The sequence below is a fragment of the Thalassophryne amazonica genome, chromosome 12, assembly GCF_902500255.1.
Source record: "Thalassophryne amazonica chromosome 12, fThaAma1.1, whole genome shotgun sequence".
Lineage (NCBI taxonomy): Eukaryota > Metazoa > Chordata > Actinopteri > Batrachoidiformes > Batrachoididae > Thalassophryne > Thalassophryne amazonica.
The window spans coordinates 100,631,583-100,641,339 of NC_047114.1; positions in this window are offsets into that span (position 1 = coordinate 100,631,583).

Consider the following 9,757-nt stretch of genomic DNA (forward strand, 5'->3'; position numbering starts at 1 on the left):
TCTTCAATACCATGTGCTTCCTTCCCTGTGTTCATCGCCCAATCAGCCAGCAGTTTTCATGCAGGATAGTGCCCCCTGTTAAACAGCAAGACGGGAAAAAGCAGTTCCTAGAAACTGAAAACAGTGAAACGATGACATGACCTGCCCAGAGTCCTGATCTAAATCCAACAGAAAACCTGCTAATTAGCCTTTTTTGCCATCCAGTTGGTCCTCCATCAAACTGCCATTTGCCTGCAGCTCCCTCAGTCAGTGATGATCCATCCTACACTTGAAGGCAGTCTGGACTAGGCTGTTGTGCCCATCGTCCAGGTCCCCTCTTCCTGCCTGGATTGTGGATGAGCATCCTGCCTTTACGGTCTGCTGGTTGTTGAAGGTTTGCCAGTGGGGTCGTGGTCTTCAGTATCTGATTGACTGGAAGGGTTATGGTCTGGTGTTCTTGGATCCCCGTCATCTCATCCTTGACTCCACTCTGGTCCAGGATTTGGATCATACAAGGTGACAGGGCAGCACTGCCGTGGTGTTCTCTCCCTGACTGTCTCACGATCTCAGTGCACGTTTCTTCCTGCACAGCTGCTGCTGCTTGAGCAGTCAGCTCCACCTATTTAATGTTCTCCCCACTGAAGGTTTGTCCTCAGTTGTATTCATTCCTTGGTAGTTGATCTCTCCAGAATTTCTGATTCCGACTCCCTGCTTTTTCAAATTTGCTTGTGTATCCTCATTTCTCTCTTCCTCCAACCTTGACCTTTGACTGAGTTGTGACCTCAATATCTGCCTAGTCCTTTTGGTGTTGTGGTTGTGACCCAGACTGTAGACTGCAGCACCCTGTCTGCCAAACTCAGTGACTCACTCTGATTTACCTTTAAGTCCAGTGAAGAGGATTCTTGCTGATTGTGTCACTACTTTACTGATCATCCTGCACATTTGTGAAGAGGAGTAACTCTGCTGGGTTGCCACCCTGTTTACTGGATGTGGACCTCTGAATATTCTGTCTCTGGTAACCATTTCTTGTGTGTCTAGATTTTCCACTCACCTGCCTGAAAGTGTGGTTGAGACCTCAGTCCCAGCATTAGTGGAGGATGCTGCCAAATGTGCAAAGATCACTGACGTTTCTTCAAGAAGACAGCCAGAAGAGGCAACTGGTAAAGGGAGAAGTGTTGATGATTGAACTAAAAACCAGCAGAACAATGAAGCTAATGTCACTTTGAGCATTGAGCTGTGGTGGTACATCAATAAGTAATCCAACGAAACAATAGCCTTTAATGCGAAAATGAATTTATATAATTTGGAGATGGCTATTAAAATGAATTTTAATGTATTGTATGATTATTATTAATATGTTTATGTCACAGACATGAACAAGCAAAGCTCTTCAGCAGCTCTCCATGTGATTTAGGTGCTTCAGATTTATTTTTTTTATTTTTTTCAGTAAATGCTTCAAGGGAGCATTAGAAAGGCTAAAAGTCTTCAGCAATGACTCCCCAAACTACAGCCCACCTGACCCCCTGTCACTTTAAGCATTTTTATGGAGTCGTAAATTAATATTCAAACTTTTCAGCTAGTTGACAGCAGTGCTGCACAATATGGCCAAATTATTGTATCTCAATACTGAAGCCAGATGTTATATCTCCATCGATATGATATACGATATGACTATGATTTCACACAAAATGCAGCAAGAGTGAAAATTCAGCATTCTTATTCAAAACAGTAATAATCCCACACTCATTTTGCACTCATCATAAGGTTAGGATACTGTGCCCTCCAAAAGTATTGGGACACTTGGAATTTCACACATTTTAATTTGTTTATGCCATTTCAAATACAAAAAAAAAAAAAAAAAAATTACCTTCCTTAAACTCGAACTGAAAGTATATCTCTAAAACTTGATATGAATTAATTAAAATATAAAAGCCAAGATGATGGGTTACATAAGTAATGCTACGCTTTGGTATAAAACCTGTAAATAATAATCAGTTTTATTGCCAGTTTTCTTTAGACAAGTCAGGGGATGGAAACATGAACATTTCCAAGTCACTGAATATGTCCTGGAGTTTATTTACATCAATTATGAAGAAATACAAAAGTTTCTTTAACAAAACATCAAATCTAGACTTTCATCTCAAATGTACTTTCTGTCAAATTGTAGCTGACCTTTCAGGTCTTCTTTTTTTTAAAATCCTCCTCTACACCACTTCATCAAGCAACTGGATTTTAGATTTTTAATTAATTTAGATAGATAGCTCTTAATGTCATTACAACAACGAGATTTCCGCACTCACATTCCACATACAAACAGCAATTAATCCAAAATTATTACTTGTTTACCGTAATAATGGCACACATCAGAATTAGGACAACACATATACATTTGACATTGTTTATGTCCACTAAACTTGAAACAGTCCTTTTTCCAAATTGAGGCGATGTGAGTGTGTTCGAGCCGCTGCAACCGAAGGCACGCCACCTACCAGCTTGGGAAGAATGGGGGCCTGCCGCGGGGGACCAGGAAGAGAGGTAAAAGGAGAAACTGGAGCATGCTTCAGTCCATGTGTAAGTCAGTTATTGTCTTTGTGGGTTGAGATAAGAATGGAGCCGAATAATCTCACCAAGGTCTGAATAAATTCCTCTGGAGGTAAACAGTGGGCAATTGAGCTTGAGGTTAGATAGCCTGTAGTGTTGCAGCTGAGCAGTGAAAAACACTTTTTAACAGTTCCACTTGAACAGCCAAATCCCAATTATGAATTAAGAATATTCCCAATTATGAATTAAGAATATTCACCGGCCTCCGAAACCTTCAGCTTCAACTGCAAGGCACGCATCAGCTCCAAGGTGTCATCCAATTTGCGTCTGAGTTCAAGAGTCAACACAGTCTGAGAATGCACTGCCTTGCCAACCTTGTTAATCATGAGGGTCCGTGGTTCTTGATGCCGCTGTCTTGCCAATTTTCCGGTAGATCAGGGCAGCACACAAGCCAAAACGTACCAGCCCTGCTACCATGAGACCAAAAATGAATAAATCCTCGACATCCTCAACGGAGAAAGGCGCCAAGCATGCAACACACCAAGACCCCCAGGAGTCGAGGACATAGCCCGCAGGATATGCTCCATCTGGGCAGGTAGGATCCCCCGGTCCTGACCTTCTTGTAGAAAAAATGGTGTCGATAGTGTTTAGAGACCAGCTGATCAATTCCATGGTTAATCCAAGAGTAGTCCAATAGATCCAGAATTCAATATAGTTTTGAGGAATTCACAGTCTGGTGAAGCAGGGACTTGAAGGCTAAAAGAGAGATAAGGGAGAGTGGAGGAGATGCGACTGCCCTCGTCAGAGTCCCAAGCTGAATGATGATGTAGAGTTTAGTTTGTTTGAACATTTTAGATTTATTTTTTTTGTATTTGAAATGGAATATACAAATAAAATGTGTGAAATGCCAAACAATTTTGTTTTGTTTAACTGTGAAAACAACAAACTTGTTTAACAAACCATTTTCTGTTGTGAAAGTGTAGGAACACGGACCCACAACAGGGGGCGCAAATGAACGGACAATGGAGGAGTCAAATAACACTGTTTTTACTGTTGTGAAATAGGCACAACAAACACAACCGATTACAATATTGAGATTGAGTCCAATTACAGCGGTGTCGTGTGGGCAGGCTCGACGATAGGAGACGTCTGTCCAAGTCGAACCGGAACCAACCCGATTTCCTCTGCCACCGAACCCCGGGAATACTGGAGCCGCCAAGTCCCGAACTCCCAGGTGGCCACTGCCTCCGCTCGTCGGATCCGGTACTGCTGGCGAGGAACAGAACAGCAGGTGTGGGTGCGGCTGCACCCAGCAACACGGAGGGTGGAGACACCACCTCCACCTCTTGTCAAAAACAATATGGAAATGTAGGAAGGTGAGTACTTATCCAAGTATGTCCAGTCCAGTAGTCAGCTGTCCTACAAACAAGCAACAAGTATTACGGCTTCAGTTAATAGTACGTTTGGCTGAGATCGTTACCTCTTTGATAGAGCGATATCTCGGCAATGAGGTGGAGATGCCGTCCAGCTGATATACCCCTCCGCTGATGGATGTCAGCTGTTTTGGTTAATGGGTGACAGCTGTCACCTTGGCTGCTCCTGTGAGGTGGCAGCGCCCTCTGGTGCCTGGAGCCCGCACTCCAGGCAGGGCGCCATCTGGTGGTGGTGGGCCAGCAGTACCTCCTCTTCAGCGGCCCACACAACAGGACCCCCCCCCTCAACGGGCGCCTCCTGGCGCCCGACCAGGCTTGTCCGGGTGGCGGCGGTAGAAATCGGCCAGGAGGGCCGGGTCCAGGATGAAGCTCCTCTCACCCAGGAGCGTTCTTCAGGGCCGTACCCCTCCCAGTCCACCAGGTATGAAAACCCCGGCCCATCCGTCGAACATCCAGAAGCCGGCGCACAGTCCAGGCCGGCTCGCCATCGATGATCCGGGCAGGAGGTGGTGCCGGACCCGGAGTACAGAGGGGTGAGGTGTGATGAGGTTTGATTCTTGAGACATGGAACACGGGATGGATCCGCAGTGAGGCCGGAAGCTGAAGCCTCACTGCGGCGGGATTGATGACTTTGAGGATTCTGTATGGTCCTATGTATCGGTCCTTTAGTTTCGGGGAGGGTACTTGCAGTGGGATGTCCTTGGTGGACAACCACACTTCCTGCCCGGGACGATACGTAGGAGCCAGGGTCCGCCGCCGGTCTGCATGGGTCTTCGCCCTCATCCGGGTCTTCAACAAAGCAGAACGGGTGGCACGCCACACCCGACGGCACTTCCGCAGGTGGGCCTGGACCGAGGGCACACCGACCTCTCCCTCAACCACCGGAAACAATGGGGGCTGATACCCCAAACACACCTCAAAAGGGGAGAGGCCGGTGGCTGATGACACTTGACTGTTGTGGGCGTACTCGATCCAGGTCAGATGAGTACTCCAGGCCGCCGGGTGCGCGGCTGTCACACAACGTAGGGTCTGCTCCATCTCCTGATTGGCCCGTTCTGCTTGCCCGTTGGTTTGGGGGTGATACCCGGACGAGAGACTGACCGTGGCCCCCAGTTCCCGGCAGAAGCTCCTCCAGATGTGCGAGGAGAACTGGGGACCGCGATCGGAGACGATGTCTGATGGTATCCCATGCAGCCGGACGACGTGGTGGACCAGGAGGTCTGCTGTCTCCTGGGCCGTTGGGAGCTTCGGGAGGGCCACGAAGTGGGCCGCCTTGGAGAATCGGTCCACTATCGTGAGGATGACGGTGTTTCCCTGGGACGGCGGGAGGCCCGTGACGAAATCCAGGCCGATGTGAGACCAGGGGCGATGAGGTACGGGCAGGGGCTGTAGCAATCCCCATGTTTTGCGGTGGTCAGCTTTGCCCCTGGCGCAGGTGGTACAGGCCTGGATATAATCCCGGACGTCGGTCTCCAGGGACGCCCACCAGAAGCGTTGCCGGACGACTGCCACGGTTCTTTTCACCCCAGGATGACAGGAGAGCTTAGAACCGTGACAGAAGTCCAGGACCGCAGCCCTTGCTTCTGGTGGGACGTAGAGTTTATTCCTCGGCCCGGTTCCGGGGTCCGGGTCTCATGCCAGGGCCTCCCGGACGGTCTTCTCCACGTCCCAGGTGAGGGTGGCCACGATAGTGGACTCCGGGATGATGGGATCCGGGGGATCCGATGACTCCGTTCTGACTTCGTCTTCATGTACCCGGGACAAAGCATCCGATCTCTGATTTTTGGTCCCGGGACGATAGGTTATCCGGAAGTCAAAACGGCCGAAGAACAGTGACCAGCGGGCTTGCCTGGGATTCAGCCGCTTGGCGGTCCTGATATACTCCAGGTTCCGGTGGTCAGTGAAAACCGTGAATGGCACGGACGTTCCCTCCAACAGATGTCTCCAATCCTCAAGAGCCTCTTTCACTGCAAGGAGTTCTCGATTGCCGACGTCATAGTTCCGTTCGGCAGGGGTCAACCTGCGGGAAAAATAGGCACACGGGTGAAGGACCTTATCGGTCTTCCCGCTCTGGGACAGCACGGCTCCTATCCCTGAGTCCGAGGCGTCCACTTCAACCACTAACTGGCGACTAGGATCGGGCTGCACCAGAACGGGTGCAGACGAGAAGCGCCGTTTCAACTCCTTGAACGCGGCATCGCAACGATCCGACCAGGTGAAGGAAACTTTTGGCGAGGTCAGGGCTGTCAGGGGGCTAACTACCTGACTATAGCCCTTAATGAACCTCCTGTAGAAATTAGCAAAGCCTAGGAACTGTTGCAACTTCCTACGGCTTGTGGGTTGGGGCCAGTCTCTCACCGCCGCAACCTTGGCTGGATCAGGAGCGACGGAGTTGGAGGAGATGATGAACCCCAGGAAGGACAAAGACGTGCGGTGGAACTCACACTTCTCGCCCTTCACAAACAGCCAGTTCTCCAACAACCGCTGCAGGACCTGACGTACATGCTTGACATGGGTCTCAGGATCCGGAGAAAAGATGAGTATATCGTCTAGGTATACAAAGACGAACCGGTGCAGGAAATCCCGTAAGACATCATTAACCAACGCATGGAAAGTCGCGGGAGCGTTTGTGAGACCGAACGGCATGACCAGGTACTCAAAGTGACCTAAGGGGGTGTTGAATGCCGTCTTCCACTCGTCTCCCTTCCGGATCCGAACCAGGTGATACGTGTTTCTGAGATCGAGCTTGGTGAAAATTCGGGCTCCATGCAGGGGTGTGAACACCGAATCCAACAGGGGCAACGGGTATCGATTGCGAACCGTGATATCGTTCAGTCCCCTGTAATCGATGCATGGACGAAGTCCGCCGTCTTTTTTACCCACAAAAAAGAAACCTGCACCCATCTGGGAGGTGGAATTCCGGATCAACCCGGCGGCTAACGAGTCCCGGATGTAGGTCTCCATTGATTCGCGCTCAGGCCGTGAGAGGTTGTACAGCCTACTGGACGGGAACTCACTGCCCGGAACCAAATCAATGGCACAATCATACGGACGGTGGGGGGGAAGAGTGAGCGCCAGATCCTTGCTGAACACGTCGACAAGGTCGTGGTACTCCACCGGCACCGTCCCCAGATTGGGCGGGACTCTGACCTCCTCCTTAGCCTGGGAGCCGGGAGGAACCGAGGAACCTAGACACACCCGATGGCAGGTTTCGCTCCACTGAACCACTACCCCGGACGGCCAATCAATCCGGGGATTGTGCTTCAACATCCAGGGAAATCCTAAAATCACACGGGAGGTGGCAGGAGTCACAAAAAACTCGATCTCCTCCCGGTGATTCCCTGACACCACCAGAGTTACAGGGGGTGTCTTGTGTGTGATTGGAGGGAGTAGGGAGCCATCTAGTGCTCGAACCTGCACAGGCGAGGTAAGCGCCACCAGAGGGAGCCCTATCTCCCTGGCCCATCTGCTGTCCAACAGATTCCCCTCAGAGCCCGTGTCCACCAGTGCTGGGGCCTTCAGGGTTGATTCCTCATAAAGGATCGTAACTGGGAGTCATGTAGCAATGTGGGTGTGTCCCACGTGAATGTCTCAGCCCACCCCTAGCCCAGTCTCTAGGGGCGGGCGTTGGTGTTTAACCGCTCGGGGCAGTCTCTTACGTGGTGCTCTATCGAGACACAAACAAAACAAGCTCCGTGGGCCCGCCTCCTCTGTGCATCTGGTGCCCTAAATGTTGCCCTACTCGTGTCCATAGCTTCGTCAGCAGGGGGAGCTGTGGCCCCACGGAGCGCAGGGGCCGTGGAGCGTGGGGAAGGCGGAGCGCGGTCGGAACCGGAAGGGAGAGGGACGGCGCGTGCCCGGCCACGCCCTTCGTCTCGTTCCCGCCGACGTTCTTCTAACCGGTTGTCTAACCGTATGACAAGATCGATGAGCCCATCTAAATCCCGCGGTTCGTCCTTAGCCACCAGGTGCTCCTTAAGAACCAATGACAGTCCGTTTACAAAGGCGGCGCGGAGGGCAGTGCTATTCCAGCCGGACCTCGCAGCCGCGATGCGGAAGTCGACTGCATAGGCAGCTGCGCTCCGACGCCCCTGTCTCATCGACAGTAGCACAGTTGAAGCGGTTTCTCCTCTATTAGGGTGATCGAACACGGTTCTGAACTCCCTCACAAACCCATCATATGTCTGAAGGAGCCGTGAATTTTGCTCCCAGAGCGCTGTAGCCCAAGCGCGTGCCTCGCCGCGAAGCAGGTTTATTACATAAGCTACCTTGCTAGCATCGGTCGCGTACATAACTGGACGCTGTGCGAAGACGAGCGAACACTGCATAAGGAAATCCACGCACGTCTCCACACAGCCTCCGTACGGCTCTGGGGGGCTTATGTATGCTTCCGGGGAAGGTGGGAGGGGTCGTTGACGACAGTGGAACGTCAATGTTACGCACAGGGTCTACGGGAGGGAGAGCCGCAGCGGCGCCCGGAGGGCACGCTTCCACCTGCGCGGCGAGAGCCTCCACCCTGCGGTTAAGGAGGACGTTCTGCTCGGTCATCAAATCTAACCGAGTCGTGAAAGCGGTGAGGATCCGCTGCAACTCACCGATTACCCCTCCTACGGACGCCTGCGCGTCCTGTTCTTCCATTGGCCGTTCAACAGACGGTTGACGCCCCTCGGGATCCATGACGTTGGCCGAGATATCCTGTTGTGAAAGTGTAGGAACACGGACCCACAACAGGGGGCGCAAATGAACGGACAATGGAGGAGTCAAATAACACTGTTTTTACTGTTGTGAAATAGGCACAAGAAACACAACCGATTACAATATTGAGATTGAGTCCAATTACAGCGGTGTCGTGTGGGCAGGCTCGACGATAGGAGACGTCTGTCCAAGTCGAACCGGAACCAACCCGATTTCCTCTGCCACCGAACCCCGGGAATACTGGAGCCGCCAAGTCCCGAACTCCCAGGTGGCCACTGCCTCCGCTCGTCGGATCCGGTACTGCTGGCGAGGAACAGAAACAGTCAGGTGTGGGTGCGGCTGCACCCAGCAACACGGAGGGTGGAGACACCACCTCCACCTCTCGTCAAAAACAATATGGAAATGTAGGAAGGTGAGTACTTATCCAAGTATGTCCAGTCCAGTAGTCAGCTGTCCTACAAACAAGCAACAAGTATTACGGCTTCAGTTAATAGTACGTTTGGCTGAGATCGTTACCTCTTTGATAGAGCGATATCTCGGCAATGAGGTGGAGATGCCGTCCAGCTGATATACCCCTCCGCTGATGGATGTCAGCTGTTTTGCTTAATGGGTGACAGCTGTCACCTTGGCTGCTCCTGTGAGGCGGCAGCGCCCTCTGGTGCCTGGAGCCCGCACTCCAGGCAGGGCGCCCTCTGGTGGTGGTGGGCCAGCAGTACCTCCTCTTCAGCGGCCCACACAACAATTTTCATAACTTAAAATGTAAATATAAATTGTAATTTCAAGCATATGTACAAGCATATGTACATATGTACAAATGTGCAAAAAAAAAAAAAAAACAACAAAAAAAAACCAAAGTTAAATACAACTATCCATGAGGTCTGTTAGAAAACTATTGGATCAGCATGTTGATGGCCGACCAGAGCGTGGCTCGCTCTCCACCGTTGTGTGGCCGTGTTTAAACCGGTTGTACCGCTCCTTAATCTGTGTGATGCCCAGAGGATCGTCACCGAAAGCCGTCTGAATAATCCGAATGGTTTCCACCAGGCTGTCGCCCAGTTTCTGGCAAAATTTGATGCGGCGCTGCTCCAGTCGTTCCGCCATTTTCCTTG